Below are 24604 nucleotides of genomic sequence, written 5' to 3'. Positions count from 1 at the left end.
GTCCCAGATCTGGAGTCAGCAAGCTGGAGACCCAAGAGAGCTGATGTGTTGTTCCATTTCTGTCCAAAAGTCTGAGAACCAGGTAAGCTGACGGTGGCAATGTCAGTCTGCAAGCTGGCTGTCTTGAGAACCGAGAAGAGAAGATGTTTCAGGCCAACTTTGAAGGCCAGACAAGGCAGTGTCCCAACTCAAAGAGGTTTTGTTTGGTTTTCAGACAGGAGGAGCTCCCTGTTCCTTGAGGGAGAGTCAGTCATTTGTTCTATTCAGGCCTTCAGCGGGTTAGAGGAGGGCCACCCTCATGAGGGAGAGCAGTCTCTTTTACCCAATCTCCTGACTGACATGTTAATCTCATCCAATAACATCCTCACAGACATACCCAGAATAATGTTTGATAAACGATCTGGGCGCCCCCTTCAATCCCACCCCCCCCCCCAGCCATGGCTCAGTCAAGTTGACACACAAAATTAACCAGCACATGGATATCATTCAATTTTACACAATGATCTTGCAAGGTTATTTGTATTTTCATTGCTATTTTAGGGAGGAGGAAACTAAAACCTTAGAAGGTTTGTGTCATATCCATGAATACCAACAGCTGGTGAGTGAAAAGGCTCGAATTAAAACCCAGGCGTCTGATTCCTGGGGCCAGATCCTAATATGCTGAAGCAAATGTTTTAAAATTGTTTCTAGAACTCTCACACAGAAATTTAACAAACGTATAATTACTAATAATAGGCTAATTATATTAAACATCCATTAATTCCGATGTCATGAGTAAATAAATGTACTGTTAACACCTGCCTTCCAATAAATCCATATTTTCAAACTTTCTTTTTTTTTTTTCTGGTTCTGGAGGAGAAAGACAAGATACAGTGAGGAGAGTGTTGCTCAACTAAGACTGGGGAGTCTGGTGGAGAGTTCAGGTTCCCTTTCCCTCTGAGTGTCCTAGGTCATCCTAGCTGCATTTCAGTAAAGACAGAAATCAGTACAATAAGAAGTGGAGGCAGCCAGGACTCTCCGCATGAGGTCGGCTGTGTTGTAAAAAGAGGCAGATGTAACTGGCTCAGCGTGAGACTTGAGCCTTGGGAAGAATTAACACTGCGAAACCATTTCCTGGGGATTGTCTTGAGTGTGTTTGAGTGAAGGTAGTCAGCTAACTTCATTCCAGAGTCTCAGGAGCCCTAGGCTCTGTGGGGTCACTAACAAGTGACATATCCTGGAAATCTGTGCAAATCAATCCCACTTTCCTGTTGATTTTCACAGATGATGACGGTATCAGTGGTCACTACTGTGTTTCTCCCTCTGCCACTCCCATTTTCCTGAGTAGTTCTTATCTTTGAAATACATTTTTACACATAGGAGAGTGCTCTGAATTTGAAGAGTTTTTTTGGAAAAGCAAATTTACCCTCATTGTTTATTTTAAGTTGCCATGTTCATTGTTATAAATTTCCTTAAATCAGGGCACATATGGATTTATATGAGAGTATGGTGGAAAATTCCCAATTAAGGTGCTTGGATGTATTTTAATATTCTGTTTACCCAACTATTGAATACCTTGTCAAATAGATATTGATGAATTGCTTTAATACTTTTTCAAAAGTGGTGAAAGAATAATAAATCTATTTCAATTTAGGAGTAGGACAAAATACAAAGTAAAAGCAAACAGATCATCTTGCTGAAATATTGGCATGGTTACTTTGGGGGAGGTCATAACCAACATGACAACATGGGAAGCTCCTGAATTTCCCTCCATACCTGGATTCACTGAATATATAGCTACACATAGGCCAGTTTATTCTGAGAAAGAAATTTAGAAACCAGTTGAATGACTCCTACACTTCAAGAATCTGAGAAAATACCTACATCAAAATGCATAGGAAAGGTTGAAACAGACTATTGTCATAAACCTCATGCCTAGCATGGCATCCTACAATTAGGAGGAAAATCCCAGCTCCCAGCTTCTCCCTGAGGAGCAAGGTTGTGGACCACACATCTAGCATCCCAATTTTAAGACTACCACCATAGGCACAGGCCCCCAAATTACCTACCTCTGAGAGACATGGGGGCTTGCATTCATGAGCCAAATGGAACTATGGAAAGCGAAGAAGGAACTGGTAAGTGGGTACACAACACTCCCCACAGCTATCCCCTCCAGGCTCAGTGAAGAGGGAACAGGCAAAAATACAGATTCAATGCAATTAGCAAAATTTCAATGGCATTTGTCAGAGAAATAGGAAAAAGTATTAAAATTCATATGGAACCCTCAAAGACCCTGAAGAGCAAAAGCTGTTTTTTTGAAAAAAGAAAGAACAAAGCTAGGGGAATCATACTTTATGATAGCAAACTGTAAAATTAAAAAATAAAAAAATTGTATTGGTCTCTGTCCCTGGTTCTTGGCACAGAGATCCTAATATCTTCTGTTCTAATAAGGTGACTCTTGAGGGGCTCCTGAATAACCTCAGGAGGGGGACCAGCCACCAGAAAGACCAAGTCATGATTAGAAGGTTAGAACTTTCGTCCCTACACCCATTCTTCAGGAAAGAGAAAGGGTCTGGAGATTGAGCTAATGACTAATCATGCTTTTGTGAGGTAGCCTTCATAAAAGTCCCCAAAGTGCTGGTTTCAGAGAGCTTCTGGGTTGGTGAATGTGTGGCAACCGGGGGAGACTGGTGAATGGGGAGAGAGCATGGAAGCTTCTCACGTCTTTCCTACAAACCTTGGTCTATTGTATGTCTTCCATCTTGCTGTTCCTGAGTTACATCATTTTTGATAAGCCAGCAATTGCACTAAGTAAACTGTTTTCTTGAGTTTTGTGAGCACTTCTGGCAAATTAACCTAACCTGAGGAGGGTGTCATGGGAACCTCTGATTTTGAGCCGTGGGTCAGAAGCACAAGTAACAACTTGGACTTGGAATTGGCATCTGAAGTAGGAGGACAGTCTTGTGGGATTGAATTCTTAAACTGTGGTATCTGATGTTATCTCCAGGTAGACAGTATCAGTGTTTAAACTGCAGAATAATCAGCTGGTGTCACTTAGAATTGCCTGATGTATGGAAAATAAGCACTTTTGGTATCAGAGGCAAAGTGCAGTAGTGTGAGACTAAAGGAGAAACACAGAAGGAATGTGTTTTTCCTACTCACAAACGAAATTACAAAGTCGCAGTAATTAAAATGGTGTGGTATCGACATACAAACAGACACAGAGCTCACTGGCACAGGATCGAGAGCCCAGAACTAAATCCATACATATATGGTCAGTTAGTTTTTGACAAAGCCACAAAAATAAACAATGAAGAAAGGACAGTGTCTTATAAATGATGTTGGGAAAACTGGATATATCCATACAAAGGAATAAAACTGGGCCCCTGGGTCGTATACCACACAGAAAAATTAACTCAAAATATATTAAAAACTTAAACTAAGACCTGAAACCCTAAAACTCCTAGAAGACAACGTAATAGGTAAACTCCTAGACTCTGGTCTTGGCAATAATTTTTTTGAATTAGACACCTCAAAGGCAGGCAACAAAGGAAAGAATAAGCATGTTGGGACCACATCAAACTACAAAGCTTCCACTCAAAGAAGAAAATGACAAACAAAAGGAAAAGTCAACCTATGGAATCAGAGAAAATATTTGGCTGACCACATATCTGATAAGACGTTAATATCCAAATACATAAGAAATCCATACAACTCAGTAGCAAAATAATAATAATAATAATAATAATAATCCAATCAAAAAGGAACAGAGGACCAGAATAGAATTTTTTTTCCCCAAAGAATACATACAAATGGTCAGAAATACTTGAAGAAGTGATCAAGTGCTCATCGTTAATCATCAGTGAAATACAAGTCAAACAACGAGCTATCACTTCACAGCTGTTCCTTCTCTCATTATTCACAATAACCAAGACATAAAAACAAACAAATCTTAGTATTCCTCAATGGATGAATGGATAAAGAAAATACACACACACACACACACACACACCTACCATATATATATACCAGTAAGGTGTGTGTGTATTCCACACAATGGAGTATTATTCAGCCTTAAAAAAGAAAACTCTGCCATTTGCGACAGCATGATGAATCCAAAGGGCATTGTTTGTACTAAGTAAAATAAGCTGGATGAAGAAAGACAACTAATGCATGTTAATACTTACATGTGGAATCTAAAAAGAGAGAAGTTGACTTCATAAGAACAGAGTAGAATGGTGGTTGCCAGGGGCTGGGGAGTGGGGAATATGGGGAGGAGTCAGTGGAAGTGTGCAAACTTACAGTTATAAGGTGCATAAGGTCTGAGAATCTAATGTACTATGTGGTGACCATGGATGATAATACTGTACTGCACGACTGAAATTTGCTAAGGAAATAGAGCCTAAGTGTTCTCATCATCATCAAAAAAAAGATAAATGTGTGGTTACGGGGGTGTTAATTAGCTGGATGTTGTGAATCCCTTCATAACATTCAAATCATCACTGTATATTTTCAATATGTTACAAATTTTGTCAACCATATCTCAGTAAAGCTGGGAAAAAAGAGAAATATTTTCATAATTAAGACTGACTGAGCTGGGAGTAGCACTGGGGCTTTATTGGCCCAGACTGTCAGGGTAGGAGGTCCTAAGTCTGGGTACTAGTTTGATTTGTCACACCCAAAAGGAAGCTCCAGGCTAGAAGACCAATGTTCACTACTTAAGGGAATTCAACACAGGAAATTTTTTTATTTACAAAGAACCGAACTCATTCTAGCTCGTTCAAGTAAAGGAGCATTTTGAAAGTTTGTGGGGACATTTGACAAAAATGAAGGACAACTATGTACTTTGCTTCAGAAAAGCATATACTTTTCTATAAAGGTCCTAAAGATTGAGTCTTCTCTTATGTCTATATTTTACTCTCTAGCTGCATTAAAAAATGTTGATTGGTTTCTCTCAGTAATACCACTTTCTCAGACAACTTGTCTGAGGGTACGTGGCTAAAAATGACCATCCCACCCATGACTCACATGACCTTACGAAACTAATAACTCATTCAACACTAAAACAAATATTATGTAATTTCAAAAACAAAAGCAAAAAAAATTTAAAAAGTAAACATATCCAAGTCTGGTTATACCTCCCCTCTTTTTTTTCCCTTTGTTCAAACTCTCAAGAAAGAGCATTGATTATTACTTAGCCAGTAAGTGGGTTGGCTTTCCTTGTGTGGCCTTTTTATGTGTGTTCGGTGTGTGTCGTGGGCTATGGCTTGTCGTGGATCACATGCTAAAATACACCCCCCCCCCAGTAGGTTTGTGGAGGAAGTTTTCCTGAGAAGGGAATGTGGGTATCCTGGCACTAAATCCCAAAGTGAGTCCCCCAGGAGCTCTTTTTAAGCAGTACAGAGGTATCAAGTGCCTACCTCTGTTCAGCAGAACTCAAACCAGTGGCTGGGAGTTTGGCTGACCAGGATTAAGTAATCAGAACAAAGGGACGGACATGTGTGTGGTCAAGGCTCCAGCCCAGTAAGCTTAGATGCAGAAGGGAATCCCAATCTCAGATCAGTAGTAGTATGCAAATCAGGAACCAAGGTGTAGGTACTGTCAAATGGATGGGACAACATGACATGTGTTAGGAGACAGCTGTGATTTCAAGCAATGTCTGTGTAAACTACGTGATACAGCAGAATCAGCTGAGGAGCTTAATTTCAGTCCCCCTGCCCAGATCTAGTGATGAATGTAGTGGATGGAGAGGTTTGGAAACCTGTTACCTCCTGGGCTCTTAGACACCTGCATGTACCTGATTCTGAGCCGACCTCCAACAGCAGCAAGGATGTAGGTCCTCTTACTTCCAGGCTCCGGCTCTTTCCTTTGTATCCCGCTGCTGTCTTTATAGTTGAAAGACATCACAACACTCTTCTGTATCCTAGAAACAGGGTTTGTCTTGCAGTGACTATTAGATTTTATTTTATATGATCAGGGTAGTTAGGACTTAGGTAGGTATCATGAGAGATTGAATTTTGATTATATGTGTTCATAACATCTGGGCTCTATCAGTCAGAAAAGGTTAGATTTTAGTATTTTTTTTTTCAGTGACATATGCTAACATATAAAGATGTTATCTTTATCTATCTACCTATCTACCTATCTATCTATATATATATCTTTATATATCTATGCCGGATCTTCTGGGGGCTCTCCTATGAGGTTTTCTAACTCTAGGATTTAGGCTTGTTACTGACACAGAGGGAAAGGACAACATGGTAGAGAATGCCTTGATTTTTTTTGTTTTTTAAGATTTTACTTATTTATTTGCCAGAGAGAGAGATCGCAAGTAGGCAGAGAGACAGGCAAAGAGAGAGAAGGAAGCAGGTTCCCTGCTGAGCAGAGAGCCCAATGTGGGGCTTGATCCCAGGACGCTGGGATCATGATCTGATCCGAAGGCAGAGGCTTTAACCCACTGAGCCACCCAGGTGCCCCAAGAATACCTTGACTTTTAAGTTTCCACTTCAATGTGATACACATCAGTAAGATCATGTTTCATTGGCCAAATCAAGCCTTTACTTCACACAGGCAGGGAAATGTCATCCTACCATAGCCCTGGAAGAAGAGACCCATTCATAACGTCCAGCATGAGGACTTTTGACTTCTTTACTGCCACATCCTTAGCATTTAGAACAGTGTCTGGTGTGTGGTAGGCATTTAAAAACATGCACTGAATGAATAAAGGAAAGGGTAAATATATCAAAATAAAACAATAATTCATAACACCTAGGATTAACCTTGGTTCCTGGACACAGTCCTGAAGTTATCTTTGCTAGAACCTTTTAGGGAAATAGCTACAGAAAAAAACTACATTTGGAAAAATTATCTTCAGTGTAGATTATTCATGATTGGGAAGCCGTGAGCTGTGTGAGTCCCTAGTCGCATTTTACACTGGGCTAGGGGGTATCTTTTCATGTTTTTTTCAAAGGGTGTTTGGCAGGTCAGTTTGAATAGTCATCTGATTCTCAGGAGATGAAAGTGTGGGATGTGGAATTGAGGGATCATTCAGAGATTTCTCTACAGAGCTGAGAGTAAAACCACCATGTTGACAATTAGCTTTGCAGAGGATGTCATGGGGATTCCCTGTTCTCCAAAACGATGGCTCCTCTTGGGGTTAGCATTGGTTCTTACATGAAATGGCCAGAAGACTGCACGTAAGTGGCTCTCCTGGGAGGCCTGGTTCCCAAATCTGCAGACACATTAAGATTAATGGCCACTTCCATTTCCCTGCTTTGTCCTCCGTAAGCATGGGTCCTTAGAGCCACTTTATGCCAAAAGAACAAATGTCTGCAAGTGCCCCTTCCATTTCTGGGAAATCTAAAACCTGCCCATAATTTGGCTAATTTGTAGCTGATCATGGGGAAGATAATGAATAGGGAAAATTGAGGGATCAGGGGACAGAGTTGCTAGGAAACAGATTTACTTTTCACATCTAGACAAATAAACTAAAAAAAAAAAAAATGGTATTAATGAGTCCAGTTACTGACAATCTCAGTTCTGAGGAAGCACGGATACGGAAGAGCACCAGAGGCAGAGGCTCTGGGGAAAGGAGTGGAACATGGAGATTCCGCACAGAATAGTACTTACTAGAGAGGATTTGCTGATTAAATGAAGGACTTGATGGAAAGGGCTTAGCACACTATCTGCATCGAGGAGGTGGTCAATAAATGTTAGTCAAAACAGTTATTGATATTACCAATATATGTGACATACATTTAAGTTAGTATTCGTCTCATCACCTTCTTACGGGGTCTGCTTCTGTCTCTTCCACCCACGGCGAACATGTCTTCTCTTCCTAGTTAAACAATTTTTGAGTCTACGTCTCCTCATTTCGCCTCCTGTGCATCGGTGGCTGGAAGGGTCAATGAGGGAAGGTGTGTGTGAGCAATTTATTAACTTCAAAGAATTTTTTGTCTGCAAAGGGCATAATTTGTCTGCTTCATTATTGCTAACAGCAACTCCTAGACCCGAGAGGGATTTTGACATGGGGGATTTGACATGAGGGATTTTGGGGCTCCATTTCTGCTCTTCTCTCCTCTCTCTACACATCAGATCCCAGTCAGTTGAGCAGCTGTGAACTCCGATCTCTGTTTCCCTAACCCAGCCGAATGGCTGCTGTCTGCTAGATTCTATTTTTCTGCATTGTGATTTGGGAAATGCCCTCACAAAGAAAGCTGGTGTGTGAAATGGGAAGGTTTTCCCTCATGTGCTTCCCTTCTTTTGAGGCTCATAGCCTTACATTGGTTATGGTTCAATGTCTGAGAACAGTTGTTTTATATATATTTCTTTAACTTTTATAGCAGAGATTAAATCTGATAGTAGCTGCCCCATAAAGGCTAGAACTAGAAGTATCTGTAGTTTTCTTAAAGCTTTTACTTTATTTTGCTGAGTGAGAAAACAAGCAAAAATCTTCAAGTAAGCAAATTAATAAAAATAAGTACGAATAGTGATACAGTCTGTGAAGAAAAACAAAGGCACTGAACTAGAGGTGAAAAATGGGGAGGGAGGGGAGGATTGGGGCTATGGTGGTCAGAGGAGGCTGCTTGGAGGAGTCTGAAGTTGAGATATAAAGGATGAGTCGGAAAAAAAAGAAAAAGAACAAAGGATGAGTAGGACCTTACTTATGGGAAGCAGAAGCAAGAGGGGAGAACAAAAGAAAATTCTAAATAAAAGTATGGATTCTGAATAAACGATGCTTGCCAGAATTTATGCTGCGCAAACAAGAGCCAGAGTATTGCATTAAACCTGAGTGCCATGTTTTAAAATAGATGACTTGTGAGTGGTGCTAAGCTGGAGGTCTCCGGAGACCCTGAAAGGGAAGGAATGAGGAAGTCGAGGCTGTAGCTAGGGATTGGGTATGGGGCGGCATTTGGGGGTATGCTACTATGAGTGCTGTCTTCAAATACCCAAAGAGGATAAGCAACACTATAGCATAGGGGTTGGCAAACTATAGCCCAGGGGCCAAATCCAGCCACAGAGCCTGCAAACCAAGAATGGATTTTTTTTATATTATTAAATTATTACATTTGAAATGGTTGGATTTGTACCTATATAATTGCTTTGATTTTGTTGCTTGGCCCACAAAACTTAAACTCTTTATCTGGCCCTTTAAGAAAATCTTTGCTGACCTGTGCTCTAGAACAATTGCAGGAAAGTAATTTCCTGTAGCAAAGGAAATGAGCAGCAGATTTGGAATACAGACTCTTTAAGGGAAAAGTATTTCCTGGATGGGGTTCTGGAGGGATCCTCCTCATAGGCCTTCTCCTTACCCCTCATTTCACACTGGCTAGTTTCCCACCTACTCAGCCCACGCATAAGAGGACATCATTTGGCTTCTTGAAAAAAATGTGGAGGTGCTGGACCAATTGACTAAGAATTGAATTCTGTAAGTTGGATGGTTTTCTGTTTAGCAGAGACAAGACTTTGATTTGGAAACACCCAGTTAGTGACTATAACTAACACATTGTTTCACTAAATTAAATTATTTTATGATTCCTCCAGCTGGATTTAAAGCATAAAGTCCTTGAGTAACAGATTAATGTCTGAAATTAATTTGTCCTAAATCATCAATAACCTGGGGAAGACTAGTTTATAGTACAATAAACCAGGCTGTATCTCCAGAAACTAGGCTCTGGGCCAGGTACTTCAAAGGGAAAATATTACTTTCAGAGCAGTCTTTCCTAACAAATACCAAACAGGTGATGGAATATCCTACAATACAGTATAGGTATTATCCTTTTAGCTATGAAGGAGTATAGTCTGATGGGGAGACAGAAAATAATAGGATACAGATAGGACACTCACTTAGTTTTTATATGTATAGTGTTAGGTCCATAGCACAATAAAATGTAGACCAGACATACGGCTTGGCTTTGAAGGAAGTTAAAGACCGTTTTCTAGAGAAGATGATACCTAGGTGAAAATTTTTCCCTCAGTTTTCTTGAGAAAGAATGGACATACATCACTGTCTCAGGTTAAGGTATAAGGTATGATGGCTTGATCTACATATGCTGTGAAAAGATCACCTCAATAAGTCCAGCTAACATCCACCTTCTCATAGGGATAAGACAAAAAGAAGAAAAGAAAAAAGGAAGAAATCCTTTTGTGATGATTTTAGGATTTTACTCTTTTAACAGCTTTCCTGTGTATTGTTCAACAGTGTTCCCCAGATGGTCATCCTATTGTACATTATATCCCCAGTATTCATTTATCTTATAACTGCAAGTTTGTACCCTTTGACTCCCTTCCTCCAATTCCCCTCTTCCCTTACTTACCCATGCCTCTGACAACCGCAAGTCTGACTTCTTTTTCTATGATATACTTGTTTTAGATTCCATATATAAGTGAGATCATATAGTGTTTGTCTTTCTCTGATTTATTTCTCTTTGTGTAGTACCTTCAAGATCCATTCATACTGTAACCAATATTGGGATGGCCTTGGTTTCCTGGCTGAGTAATGTTCCGCTGCATGTGGGTACACACACACACAACTCCTTCATCCGTTCATCCATCAGTTGCCTTTTAGGTTGCTTCCATGTTTTGGCTATTGTAAATAATGCTGCTATGAACATGGGATGCAGATATCTTTTGGAGTTAGTATTTTCACTACTTTTGGATGTATTCCCAGAAGTGGAATTTCTGAATCATATGGTAGTTCAATTTTTCATTTTTTGAGGCTCCTCTGTACTATTTTCCATGGTGGCTGTACAAATTTACAATCCCACCAACAGTGTGCAGGATTCACTATTCTCCAAATCCATGCCAGCATTTATCTCTTATCTTTATTAATGATTAGCAGTCTAACGGGCATGAGGTAATATCTCATTGTGGTTTTAATTTGCATCTCCCCATTGACTAGTGATGTTGAGCATCATTTTATGTACCCTGTTGGCCTTTCATATATTTTCTTTGGAGAAATATCTATTCAAGTTCCTTGCTCAGTTTTAATTCGGTTCTTATTTATATTTTGCTATTGAGCTGTATGAATTCTTTATGTGTTTTGGAATTAATCCCTTAATCAGATATATGGCTTGCAAATATTTTGTTTCCTATTTTATAGGTTGTCTTTTCACTTTGTTTATAGTTTCCTTTATTGAACACTTTTTAGTTTGATTTTTTAAAAAGATTTTGTTTATTTATTTGACAGAGAGAGATCACAAGTAGGCAGAGAGACAAGCAAAGAGAGAGAGGGAGGAGAAGGCATTCTCCCTGCTGAGCAGAGAGCCCGATGTGGGACTCGATCCCAGGACCCTGAGATCATGACCTGAGCTGAAGGCAGAGGCTTAAACCACTGAGCCACCCAGGCGCCCCTAGTTTGACATTTTTGCTTTTGTCGGCTTGTGCTTTAGGTGTCATATCCAAAACCTCATTACCAAGAACATGTCAAGAAACTTTGTTTCTGTGTTTTCTTCTAGGGTTTTCATGGCTTCAGGTCTTACATTTATATCTTTAATCCATTTTAGCTTAATCTTTGTCAGTAGTATAAGATATGGATCCTTTACAGGATTTATTTTTTATTTCTATTTATTTTTTATTCTTTTACAGATGAATATCCACTTATCCCAGTATTATTTATTACAGAGACTGTTTTTTTCTTCACTGAATGTTCTTGGCTCCTTTATCAAATATTAGTTGAGCATATATGCTTGGGTTTATTTCTGGGCTCTTGATTCTGTTTCATTGGTCTGTTTGTTTCTGTACCACCATCACAGTTTTGTTGACAGAACAAACAAAAACATGGTAGGGCCGTTCTATCCTAAGGAGTTTGAATTTCATTCTGAGGGCGGTGGGGAACTACTGAAAGATATTAACCATGACATGATTATGTTTGAATCTAAGAAAAATTGTTCTGGTAGCACATTGGGAAGTTGAGTGGAACAGAGAAAGACCAGAGCTTGGGAGTATGATAAAGTTACTGTTGCAAGTACCCAAATGGCAAGTGACAATGAAGCAGGCCATGGGGAGGGGCCGTGGGGAGAAGAGAATGAAATACCAAGGAAGTGAAATTATGGGATTAATTATTGCTTGGATGTGTGCAGTCAGTGAGGAAAGAGAGGTCAAGGATACCATTTAGATATCTCTTGAATGAGATGACCACTGTAGGAAAGAGGCACAGATAATTAAATGCCAAGGAAGGAATGATTAGCCGTGTAAAATAATACTGAAGACTGTGAGAGTATTGACTTGAAAATTGGGGAAGGCTTCATGGAAGAAGTGGTATTTGAGATAAGCCTTGAAGGATGGGTACGTTTTTATAAGAGAGTTGGTTGTGATCCCTATGAGGATGACAGTGTTAGAAAATGCTTGGAAGAGAGTGATGTGTCTAAGAGAGTCATTCTTTACTTTCTTTTTTAAGATTTTATTTATTTATTTGACAGAGAGAGGGAGCACAAACAGGAGGAGTGGCAGGCAGGTAGAGAGAGAAGGAGAAGCGGGCTCCCTGCCGAACAGGGAGCCTGACGTGGGACTCAAACACAGGACCCTGGGACTACAACCTGGGTTGAAGACAGACGCCCAACTGACTGAGCCACGCAGGTGCCCCCATTCTTTATTTTCACAGGAAGGTAAGTGTTTGTAGTTTAGTGTTAATGCCATCCATCTCATTTGACCGTGACGACGTTCTCATGAGAAATCCATGGTAAGTAAAATGATCTCCAGTACAGAGGTTAAGATGCTGACTTGGGTAAAATGATGCTTCTAAGCTCCCGACTTTGTACGAAGAAGAACCTGGCTTGAACCCACAGGGTACTGAGTACAAGGCAACATGAAGCTGGATCCAAATGGAAATCCAGTCAGTTGCTGTCAGGACCTGAACAGAAATAACTCTCGAACAAGAGATGTCTTAGCAATAGAATCCCATCGTGCTTGATCTGTATATATGGGAGGAACAAACTCTGAGACTTGGATAGCTTCTTGGGACTTTTAGAGGAAATTTCAGGGATACTGTGAACCAAACAAAACCACTGAAGGGCTTTTGCTAATGGCCATTTGGAAAGATACGCCACGAATCTAGATATTATAATTATAATTATTATTGTAATTAATTATAGTACCATATAATTTTATTTTGTTGCTCAAATTATTCTACCTTTGGCCATTGGGAACTTTCCAAATTGTCTTCTGTGTTCTTTTGACATATCTTCATTGTGAATATTCATTTGCTATTTTAGTACTTTCTTACTTTCTGTCACTATAACAAGTTTCAGGCTCATCTTACAGATTTCCTGCTTATGTACATAATTCCTTTTGCCTTTGCTCTTATAGACCCTACTAATTTCTAGTTAGGTTTGTCCCATCCTCATACATTCGTACCACAGTTAGTTTCCTTGGCCACATTATCCATTCCATCCTGAGATCCCCTGATCCTAAATCATTTTTAAAATTTGCTATGTTAGTTTTATTCTTTGTCCTATAAAGCTTTATATGTTTTGAAAAAATGCATAATATCACATATCCAGCATTGCAGTATAATGCAGAATAGTTTCATTGCCCTAAAAAAAAAATTCACTGTGCTTTAATCCTCCTCCCTAGACTTCAGGAAAGAAACAACTTATGTGTTTACGAACTCTATGATTTTGCTTTTCCAGAATGTAATATATATTGGGGTCTCTTGGGCCATCCCCAGGTTTGATGATTCATGAGGAAGACTCGCAGGACTTAGCAAATAGCACTCAAACAGCTAAGATTTATTACAAAATACAAAATAAAATCAGCAAAAGGAAAAGGCACATAGAGGCAAAGTCAGGGTAAAAGGCATAAGCTTCCAAGAGTTCTCTCCCAATGGAGTCACACAGGGTGTGCATAATTCCCTCAGCAATGAGTTATGACAACGTGCATAAAATGTTGTCCACCAGGGAAACTCATTAATGACTCAGGGCCAGGGTTTTTATTGGAGGTTGGTCCTATAGGTACACTCTGTATAACGTGCCAAAATCCTGGCCTCCTGGAAGAAAAGGTGTCCTGCTCACACCATATTATTTGCACATGAAAGTTCAGACATCATGATCCACTCTTAGGAATTCTTGGAATAGTGGGAAGCCCCCTGAGATCCAAGTCCTGAAACACCAGCCAGGCAGCAAACTTGCAAGCAGGCCTTTCTAAGGAGAGCAGTCTCAGTCAGCCTTATTAACTCTTTTATGTACATCCTGTGAATGAGGTCATACAGTGTATAGGCTTTTCAGACTGACTTCTCTCACTTAGCAATATACATTGAAAATTCATTAATGTCTTTACATAGTTTGATAGCTTATCCCTTTTTGTCACTGAACAGTGTTCCATTGTTTGGGCATACCGCAGTTTGCTTACCCATTTACCTATTGAAGGATGTTTCAGGTTTTAGAGATTGTTACCAAAACTTCTCTAAATATTTGTGTACAAGTTTTTATATGGACATAAATTTTTTAACAAGCTGTGTACCTAAGAGTATGATTGCTTGATCATGTAATAAGACTATGTTTAATGTTACAAAAAAACTACCATACTGTTTTCTGAAGTATGTAGCATTTTGCTTTTTTACTAGCAATCGATGAGAGTTCCCATTGCCGTGTATCCTTGTTAGCAATTGGTATTATGTATTTTTAAATTTTTGTTTTAGCTATTTTAATAGTGCATGGTAGTAACTCCTTGTTTTAGTTTGTACTTACTGAATGACAAGTGATGCTGAACATCTTTTCTTGTCATTCTCTACCTTCTTTGGTGAAGTGTATATTCACACATTTTTCTCATTTTTAAATTAGTTTTTTTTTTAATTGTTGAGTTTTAAAATTTTTGTGTGTTTTGAATATAAGTCCTTTATAAATACAATCTCCTAGTATGTTGCTTTTCTTTTCATTATCTTAACAATGACTTTCATGGACAAAGGTTTTCATTTTAATAAAATCCAGCTTATCAATTTTTCTCTTTTCTAGATCATACTCTTGATTTTGTATCTAAAAACTCATCAACAGACTGAAAGTCCCCTATATTTTCTCCTAGAAGTTTTACTAGAGTTTTTCTTTTACATTTTTATGATCCATTTTGAGTGAATTCTTATGTAGGATGTAAGGTTATAAAGTCTATGTGTAGGTTTCATTGTTATTGTTTTATTTACAGATTTCCAGTTTTTCCAGCATCATTAGTTGAAAATACTGTATCCGTCCTCCATTGAATTGCTTTTGTGCCTTTGCCAAAAATCAGTTGACAGTGTTTGTTTAGATTTATTTCTAAGCACCCTATTTTGTTCCATTGATCTGTGTTTCTGTTCTTTCACAAACAGCATACATCTTGATTACTATAGTTTATGATAAATCTCGAAATAAGGTAGTATGTCTTGAAAATGGTCTTCAGTGTTGTGTTGACTACTCTAGGTCTGTTACCTGTCCGTGTCAACTTCAGAATTACTTTGTTGATCTCTAAAAAAGAGATTGCATAAGTATGTTTTTTATTACAGGGCTTTGCAGAACCATTAGTATATAGTAAAGTGTGTTCTGAATATCTAAGAAGGATATATACTTTGCAGCATTTCCCAAATAATTCGACTTCAGTATTCTTTTTTTTTTTTTTTTTCCCTAGGCTCACATTGCATGACCTCAATGATAATTCCCTTCTTTTGACAAAAAGAAACACTGAAGCTCGTAGAGGAGAACGTGTCTTGCTCTAGACTAGGATAATAATTTTATTAGGATCAAGGCCTGGACTAGAAACCTTTTCTTTTTTTAATTTTGTGGTTATAATTATATTTTGGTCCTATCCATACATGATATACATCTCTACCTTCAGATAATTTTGTAGTTAGTATAAAAGCTCAGAGAAACATAAGATAGATATTCTCTGTCTTGAAAGATTTCAATGCTTCTTGCTAGATGAATGGATTTTTAAAAAAAGAGTTTATTTATTTGAGAGAGAAAGATATCGAGGGAGAGCATGAGTGGGGGCCAGGGAGAGGGAGATGCAGGCTTCCTCCTGAGCATGGAGACCCACAGGGATTCTGTCCCAGGACCTGGAGATTATGACCTGAGCCAAAGGCAGATGCTTACCTGACTTAGCCACTGAGGCACCCCATAGATGAATGCGTTTTCATTCAACTTATTCTCTCAAATAATAGTGAGTGAGTAAATGTGATTATATGTTATATATAATAATTTTTTCTCATTTAGATTATTTAAAATGGTACAATTTAATAGTAGGAATGATAATAACAAATCTTAGTATCCCATGCTTTAATGTCTATTGATACCTATGCAATGAACATGGTGGGACTGGGGGGCACACTCCTTGAAAATCATAAATGGCAGTGGATGGAAAATACTAAAGTGGGTCTGAAGCCCACAGTCTCACAGAGAGTGAGACTCTCTTTTATTGGCTTTGAAATTCATTCTTTTGACACTTCTCACTTTCCTCAGGGTCACAGGTTATGGTTTGTTCCTTTGTTTACTTAAATAGAGCTCTCCTAATGAGTGATTCTAAAAGGATTTCCCTAAGAGGGTTAAATTATTGTCCCCTCAGTTAAATATTTCTCTTCTTCTAAAACTTATTTAAGTACTTCTGAAGGGTCACTGAAGTGATTCTCAAGGTCCATGGGCTGAGTGGTTTATAGAAATGACCAAGTGTGTACCTCTTTTACACCTCAGCTCTCTGCTTGAGTTATGTCTTTTTACATCATGTTTTGGAGGGCAACTTGGGGGTGTTACCAATGGTTGGTTCTGTTGGTAGATTTGAAGCTTTAATTATATAGCTGTGTTAACAATACCTAATCATATTTTGAGCAAGTGTTCTGTCATAAGTTGAATGGTAGCTCCAAGAAAAGGTATGTCCAAGTCTAAACACTTGGTACCTGTGAATGTGAAAGAGGAAAACGTGTCTTTGCAGGTGTCACTAATTTTAGGAGCTTAAAATACAATCATCCTGGATTATCCCTGTGGACCCTAAATTCAGTGACAAGTGCCATTACAAGAGACACAAAAGGAGAAGGCAGTGGAGAAGGTGATTTGAAGATAATGGCAGAGGTTAGAGTTACATAGCCACAAGCCAAACAAATGTCTGGGGCCAACAGAAGCTGGAAGAGGCAAGGAAGGATTCTTTAAAGCCTGGGGGCTTAGGAGGGCGCCTGGCTCTGCTGGCACCTTGATTTTGGACCCTGGCTTCTAGAACTATGAGAGAATAAGTTTCTGTTGTTTTAAACCAGCAAATCTGTAGCAGTTTGTGACAGCAGTCACAGGAAATATGCCTTCTCTTCCAAGATTTCCAACTTAAGTTTTGAAATATTCAGGGCATCTTTCTGATAGTTTAAGGTTTGTCAACCCACAAGGATCACAAGGTGAGCATCAGAGCTCTGTGGGGTTAATATCTTCTGCTTTAACTCTACAATCAAGCCTACATACCTGGGTAGATCTTGGGGTCAGCATAGGTGCAATATTATGATTTTTAAGAAATACATGTTTGGTCATTCAAATGACCAGAATACTTGGTCTTTTTCCATGGTTCTTGGCTCATAGACCCTAAAACCATTGGAATTTTTCCTGCAATAAGAATGGTGAGGTGCCCAAAAGTCACCTAAAAGCTCTCAACTGAGCTAAGAATGGGGGCTTGGCTGACGGGAGTACCAAACTTGTGATTAGAGGGTTGGAACTTTCGGTTCCTTTGTCCCCACCTCTGGGGAGGGGAGAGCATCTGGAGATTGTGTTTAGTTGCCAATGGCCAATGATTTAATCAACCATGCCTATGTAACGAAGCCTGCATAAAACCCAAAAAGGACAGGATGCAGCGAGCTCTGGGGCTGGTGACCAGGTGGAGGTGCAGGAAGGTACATGTCCCCATGCCTGGGGACAACATGGTTGCTGCCCAGCCTATCCCCACACTTTGCCCCATGCATCTCTTTCATCTGGCTGATCCTGAGTTACAACCTTTTAAAATAAACTGGTAATCTAGGAAGTAAAGTGTTTTTCTGAGTTCTCTGAGCTGCTCTTGCAAGTGAGTCGAACCTGAGAAGATCTTGGGAACTTTTGATTTATGGCCAGTCAGTTAGAAGTATAGATAACAACCTGGACTTGTGATTGGCATCAAAAGTGATTGTAGGAGGGACTGTGGGATTTAACCTATGGGATCTGCTGCTATTTCCCAGTGAATACAGTTGGATTATAAAGCCTTGAGAACTGCTTGTGGCTGTGGGGAAACACCCCCTTCCAGAAAGCAGACATGACTTTCCTATATTTTTTTAATCCATTTATTCATGTTGCCCAATTCTTGGGTTTATTTATTTATTTTTCTAACTTGATCATTTTTGCAATGGAGAGAAACCCATGGGTGATAAAATATCCATGTCCATAAGTGGCTGATGACAGGTTTTACTTGTATAGGTGAAATGTATATATTACTTTACGTACTCTTACCCTTTAAAATTCTCACCCCTAGCACTTTGGAAAGAGACTTAAGAGCACTCTGCTGATTTTAAGTCTCAGAAGCTGAAAACAAACTCTAACATCATAAGATGTTATGAAAAAATCTTGAAAATCTTGTGGGTTTTGTAAATATGCCATTGAAATACAAAAACAGAATTACATTTTATTCATTAATTTCTCTTCATTTTATTGTCACGATACTATTAGGAAATAGTATCATGCTTTTGCAATAGCTGAGTAACTGTCTACCTTTTTTCTAGTTTACTTTCAACAATCTGTTCTACACATAAACAAGTGAATCTTCATAAATCTCAGCTTTGATAAAGTATTCCCTTCCCTTAAATTCTTTATCTTATCTTCAAATGTTTATAAAGGGGAAGCCTATGTAAACTGCTTACCCTGGCCCTAGCCAGTCTTTTCAAACTTATTCCCACCTGCGTATTAAAAGTGCAGAGAGATGCTCCTGACAGCCCTTCTCAAACTTGAATGCGCCTATGAGTCACTTGGGGGGGATCTTTCTCTAATGCAGATTCTGATTCAATAAGTCTGTGGTGGGGACCTTGGTTCTTGCCTAACAAGTTTTTCAGGGGATGGTAATAAAGCTAGTCCAAGAACCACACGTGGAGTACCAAGACCGTGACAGTAGGCCTTTCTGCTATATGCACGCATCATATTTTATTGTTATATGTTTAGTATCCGTCTTTCCCTTACTGATGATTATGTCCCAAGGGACCATAAACCATATCAGACCTGTTAGTTTCATTGTTAAATCCTTTGGCACCTTTCAAAATGAATCTGAGATTCATAATACTGCGCTTTGGGCAGAACCCAATTTCTCTCTTTTCTTTAAGCTACAGGCAGTGAATTGAATCCAGAGAAAGAAAGTGACCTCTCCAGGATAATACTGTGAATTTAGTGGCAAAGCTGGAATGGGTAACTGGTCTCTGAAATAAATACCTACTGTGGCACAAAACTTCAAGTAAAGATTTTAGGACAAGTAGCACATTATTCAGAACTTGCCCCCTAGGTATTGGATACTTAACATAGAACTCCCATTGCAAGCCCTTTGGCAAATTGCAAATGTCTGAGAGAAGACAAGAAATACCTCTGGGGCATTTCTCAGAGTCCGTGGAGGCTCTGCAATTAGACTAACAGCTTATAGGATAAGTAGAGTGTAGCCAATTGAGAAGGATTGACCTAATTCTTCCTTTTTAATTACCTTAATTTTATGCATCAGGTAATTAATTGAATGACTTAGTGATTACAGATGTTTTCTCTAGCTCCAGTGAAGAATGAAAACAAGTTGCATCAGAAATACAGGTGGGGATAGGAAGAGGGGTCAGAGCATGGCCCACTTGATAAGAATCTGCATGGACCCCATGATGTAATAACCCCCCCCTACACACACACTGTTGTCTTTTATATCTATCTGAGCAATGTATTTGACCAGTAGAAGCAAAATCCAGGTAATGCCCCGAAATAGCTTCCAGAACTAAACCAGTGTTTCTCAACGTTGGGGCCTGATAACTCTTTGTTTTAGGGAGCGGCCCTGTCCATAGGATGCGTAGCAGCATTCTTGGCCTCTACCTACTAAATGCCAGTAGCCATTCTCCCCTGCACACACACACCAAGTTATGGCACAAGGAAAAAACATTGCCAACTGTCTCCTGGGGAAGAAAAGGGGAAAAAATCATCCCAGGTTAACAACAACTGGACTAGACCATTCGTCAGGCTAAGTGTGTCTACAGGGCTGTTGTATACAGCTTCACGACTCGTACAGTAGCAATTCCAGAGTGCCATTCTCATAGATTCCAATAATGTTTGGGGCAGCTTTTTACAGATTTTGATAATACCTGTAACCCAAGATTTTGGCCTTTAATAATGAATGTTTCTAGACTAATAGCCTCCCACATTTAAATTCAGTGGGAAGAAATTGCAAAAATTATCTGCCTATCAGAATATCTGGGGACTTTAATGTCTAAGAAGATAACCCATTGGTCACCTTGATCTCCACAAGTGTTCTTGTCTTCTGTCTCACCTCATCCTAGACCTTGTTATCATCTGTAGCTGTACCACTTCTGAAATTGTCATTCCAAATATCTTTCTAATCACCAGATTTTGTGCTTCTGACATATCATCTGATTCTCCCGGCAATATCTAGACACCACCTGGGTCTCCAATTTGACATCATTTTGTCTCTTATGCTCTAATGCTATTTGTCTCTTTACCCAGTTCAGATTTTCTTGTCCGTCGTGGTAATCATTGCCTTGTAAAAACCCTCAGTATCCTTGCCTCACCAACCCCTGCAATGTGTTTGTGTGGCTAAACCCAATGCATATTGAATCTAATTATTTACCTTGTCTGTATCTGTACCTAAACTGATAAACATCTGCACCTAAATGGAAAAGAGCACAGTATAGTGACGGATCCATTGCAGTTTAAAAATTTAAGACTACAAATTTCAAAGGGCAATCACACTGCCTAGAATTCTAGGCATCTTGGCATCCAGGCATCCATCCTGATGACTCTGTTTTCTCCTCTCTGAGAAAATCCTTTTATATTTCACTCCTTCAGGCATCTTACAACACCTGTGCTCTCATTCTTATCTAACAACTTTGCCTGAAAAATAGAAACAGAGGGAACTCTCATATCAAATCCAGAACATAGCTTTCTCTGGATCGCAATTCTCTATCTTCTGTCCTTTCACTGCTTTTGTCCAAGGGTCAGTCTCCTGTGCTCTCTGTCCCAGCTCCTCCAACTCCCTCAAACACATTTCTTAGGTAGTTACCCATCCCTGCATCACAGTTTCTTCCTTTTTCCAATATCACTCACATTGCATACACATACACTAGTTTCTCACATTTCACATTACCCTCTCATGATCCAAATTCTATTTCTTCCACCATCATCTCTCTCTCTTCTTTATCAGTAAATCTTGAAAAATTGGTTTGTACTCACTGGATCTGAGTCCTTCTTTGACACGATTTCTTCATCCACTCTAATCTGGCTTTTACCATTCTTGTCTATGATGACCATGTTGCCAAAACTAATGGAAGCTTCTCTGAACTTCTTATTCACCATTTACTGTAGCCAGTCTCCCCTTCATGAAACTCTTCTCTTGGTGTCTAGGATATCACGCTCTCATAATATTTTTCTTGACCCTTTATATATTCTCCTTTATTTATTTATTTATTTGTTTATGTTTCAATTCTACCTTTAATTGTTAAGAGTTCTCTACTGATTGGTCCTGGATCATTCTCTGTCTACACATTCTCCTACAGTGAACTTATCCACTCCACGGCTTTCAGCATCGAATGGATGAAGATGACTCCCAAATCTTTATCTGCATTCTGTATTCTTTTCTGTGGTCCAGATTTATATATCCATCTGACTCTTTACTATTTATAATTGAGTGTGTGATAGGCATGTCAAATTAATATTTTCAAAACGGAGTTTTTGAATTTTTCCTTCCTCTCTTTCCATGCCCCTCCAGGACTTTCTCGTATCATTATAAGACATCCTCACCCACCCAAGCCCACTCAGAGCCCACTCAGGCCCCAACCCCAGGAGTCAGCCTTGATCTATTCCTTCCTTTCATTCCTGACTTACTATCCTTCATCATGTTTCTGAAAAATACCTTCTTTCTCTGGTCAAAGAGCAACAGCACCAAAAACTTACTAAAGGTGGCAAGACAGATTTCACTCAGGTTTTATTCAATAGGGGACCAAGACTCTAGTGTAAACTGAGCCCAACTCCAATTAAGACAAAGGTAACAGATTTTTTTTTAATTTTATTTATTTATTCAACAGAGAGAGATCACAAGCAGGCAGAGAGGCAGGCAGAGAGAGAGGAGGAAGCAGGCTCCCTGCTGAGCAGAGAGCCCATTGCGGGACTCGATCCCAGGACTCTGAGACCATGACCTGAGCCGAAGGCAGCAGCTCAACCTACTGAGCCACCCAGGCGCCACAAAGGTAACAGATTTTTTAAAGGGAAGGCAGAGAGGGAACAACAAGGGACTATGAGGAAGTGAAAAGGAGGGAACAAAAAGGGACTGGGGGCTGGGGTAATGGAAAATTACAGAAAGGTGTAAGTGGAGAATTACCCAAAATGATTTGGCAGTGTGATTTGGACCAATGCACATTTTGTGGTTTGGCAGCATTTTTTTTTTTTTTTTTTTTTTTTTTTTTTAAGCAAAGACTCAGCGCTATGGCTAGGGTCACCTTTAGAGATGTGGCCTGGAATAGGCTGAAGTTTAGTCAAGTTTCTTAGCGCAGTGTTTGTTTTTTTGTGCCATATGGCTGTTTACAGTTCATACCCTCTTCATTATTACCACCTTGTCCATCATTTATCATCTGGACTTTTGAAGGAGGCTCTTCAATAGTCTTCTTGCATACATTCCTGCCCAGGGCCAATTAAATCATGTGGTCATTAGTCATTATGGATATGCAAGTCAAAGCCACACTGACATACCACTGCATACCCATTCCAGTGAGTATGAATAAGACAGACAATAACAAGTGAAATTGTTACCCACTGCTGGTGGGAACATAAAGTGATATAGTCACTTTGGAAAAGTTTGGAAGGTTCTTAAAATGTTAAACATTGAGCTACCATATGACTGAGCAGTTCTATTCCTAGATATCTACCCAAGAGAAATGAAAACATATGTCTACACACAAAAAAAGTACATAAATGTTATTATCTGTTCATTGTGGATCAGCAGAGGGGCTCTACTTCTTGCTGTCCACTTAAGGACAGAATAACAAAGCAATGACCCTTCCTACCAATAATTGTTAGTTGTTCCACAGGGAAAACATAACTCTAGCACACCTTCTGTCAGTAATTAAGTGATACACATTATCTCTCTCACAATTTAGAGATTAGAATGAATCACAAGTCCCCACCTAACTTAAGAACAAAGGAGTGCAATCCTGGGAAGTGGAGAACCAGAAATGGTCAACAAGCATACCAATGTGCCCTTGGGTTGGTATGGCTTTTCTTCATCTCTGTACAGAGCTGTCTTCTTCTTCTTATTATTATTATTATTTTTAATTTTTTAAAATTTATTTTCGGCATAACAGTACTCATTATTTTTTTGCACCACACCCAGTGCTCCATGCAATCCATGCCCTCTATAATACCCACCACCTGGTACCCCAACCTCCCACCCACCCGCCAATTCAAACCCCTCAGATTGTTTTTTAGAGTCCATAGTTTGTCATGGTTCACCTCCCCTTCCAATTTCCCCCAACTCTTTTCTCCTCTCTAACTCCCCATGTCCTTCATGCTATTTGTTATGCTCCACAAATAAGTGAAACCATATGATAATTGACTCTCTCTGCTTATTTCACTCAGCATAATCTATTCCAGTCCTGTCCATGTTGCTACAAAAGTTGAAGATGTGGTCCATAAACACTATGGAGTATTAGGCAGAGTTGTCTTCTCATTCTTTAGTTCCCAGGACTTCCTTGAGAGAACTTCTGCAAGATGTTCATTCCCAGCAGTGCCTCTACCTCTTGCACAATCCTCTTAAGCCCTTTATCCCATCCCCCAAAGTGTTATGACATTGCTTATTTTATGGTCTGAAATTGTTTGGTATATTTCTTTGCCTATTTGACTATTGACTAACTCTTCCCACCACAACATAAACTTTTGGAGGCTATAATTTGTATTCTTTCTGTTTCATTAATTACTGCATCTCTAGCTTTTAGAACAATGCCTAGCAGGCTCATCATAGAAAATCAATACATGTTTATTAAGTGAATGAATGAACATGCTTTTTTTTTTTTTTTTGACACCTCCCTAGCATTTTTCATGCTGTTCTTCCTTCTTCTTTTGAACAAAATACTATGCATTCTCTAATGTTCAGCTTAATGGCATGTGCTCTGTAAAGCCTTTGCCTACTCAGGGGTAATTTCTAACTTAACCATGCTCTCAAAAAACGTTACTTCTTTCTTTTTTTAAATAGCATATACCCTGACTTATATCTGCAATCATATGCATGACTCTCCATTATTTCCTCTTCCGTACTTTGAATTAGATTTTAGAACCTTATTAAAGCTAAGTATTGGGTCTTATAAGTGGTTGCTATCCCAATGCCCAGCCCATTTAACACGTATGTACTGAATGTTCTGGGCAGTGTTCTATGTTCTGGGGATGGAGTAGTAAATAACAAAGAGTCCCTGCCCTCATGAGACTTACTTTCTACT

The 24604-nt window shown here is 39.2% G+C and overlaps 1 long non-coding RNA gene across 1 annotated transcript in view; it reads left to right on the top strand.

The window, feature by feature from the left end:
* Nucleotides 1-12404: 12404 nt before the first annotated feature.
* LOC309861032 overlaps nucleotides 12405-24604 on the top strand; it is a 165197-nt gene continuing 152997 nt past the window's right edge. Inside the window, exon 1 of the long non-coding RNA XR_014309744.1 lies at nucleotides 12405-12584. This is a non-coding gene — a long non-coding RNA (uncharacterized lncRNA). The remainder of the gene's footprint in view (nucleotides 12585-24604) is intronic.

The sequence above is a fragment of the Mustela nivalis genome (assembly GCF_964662115.1).
Source record: "Mustela nivalis genome assembly, chromosome: 3".
Taxonomy (NCBI): Eukaryota; Metazoa; Chordata; class Mammalia; order Carnivora; family Mustelidae; genus Mustela; species Mustela nivalis.
This window is presented reverse-complemented; position numbering and strand designations above follow the sequence as displayed.